We start from the raw sequence: 822 nt of genomic DNA, 5'->3' as shown, positions 1-822 counted from the left end.
TATCTATCTATCTATCTATCTATCTATCTATCTATCTATCTATCTATTCGCCATTTATCTAAAATTCAGATCTAACTGGGCAACCTGTATTTTTATATGCCAAATCTGGCCATCCATATCTGAGTCAATAATGCTCAGGAAAAGGTTGAGGGCAGTAGCTGGGGACAGCTACACCTGGGAGCCATAAGGAAGGAAAGCCGGAAGTGGGGGCCTAAGAAGCAGAGGATTATGCAGAATGTGGAGACAGGACCAGGTAGCTACAGAGGTCAGGTAAAAAGAGAAACACAGGTATTGGGAGATAAGGTGACCTGTGTGATGCTGACTCAGGAAGCATCCTCGCTTCCTGGTAAAGCTATAGCGTTGGTTGTAGAACTTGGCTTTATAAGGCTGTTGGTGCTTCTGAGGAACTAATCAGAGTTCCCAGTATAGCTGGGGTGGAGACTGGGTGTATTACCTGTAGAATATTAGAATTGAAGTCTGTAAGCTAGGAGCAGAGACAAGCCTGTAACCCCAGAACCTGAGAGATTCTGAGGCAGGAAGACCAGGAGTTCAAGACCAGCCTGAGCTACTAAGATCCTGCCTCAAACAATAATAACAACACAAACAAACAGAAGCAGATTTGAAACAAGTAAATTAAGCCAGACAGTTGTGGCACACGCCTTTAATCTCAGCACTTGGGAGGCAGAGGCAGGTGGATTTCTGCGTTCAAGACCAGCCTGGTCTACAGAATGAGTTCCAGGACAACCAAGGCTACACAGAGAAACCCTGTCTCAAAAAGGAAGGAAGGAAGGAAGGAAGGAAGGAAGGAAGGAAGGAAGGAAG

The sequence above is a fragment of the Psammomys obesus genome, unplaced genomic scaffold (genome assembly GCF_907164565.1).
Source record: "Psammomys obesus unplaced genomic scaffold, mPsaObe1.curated_primary_1811, whole genome shotgun sequence".
Classification (NCBI taxonomy): Eukaryota; Metazoa; Chordata; class Mammalia; order Rodentia; family Muridae; genus Psammomys; species Psammomys obesus.
The sequence above is the reverse complement of the archived record's forward strand: the minus strand, read 5'-3'. Positions refer to the sequence as shown.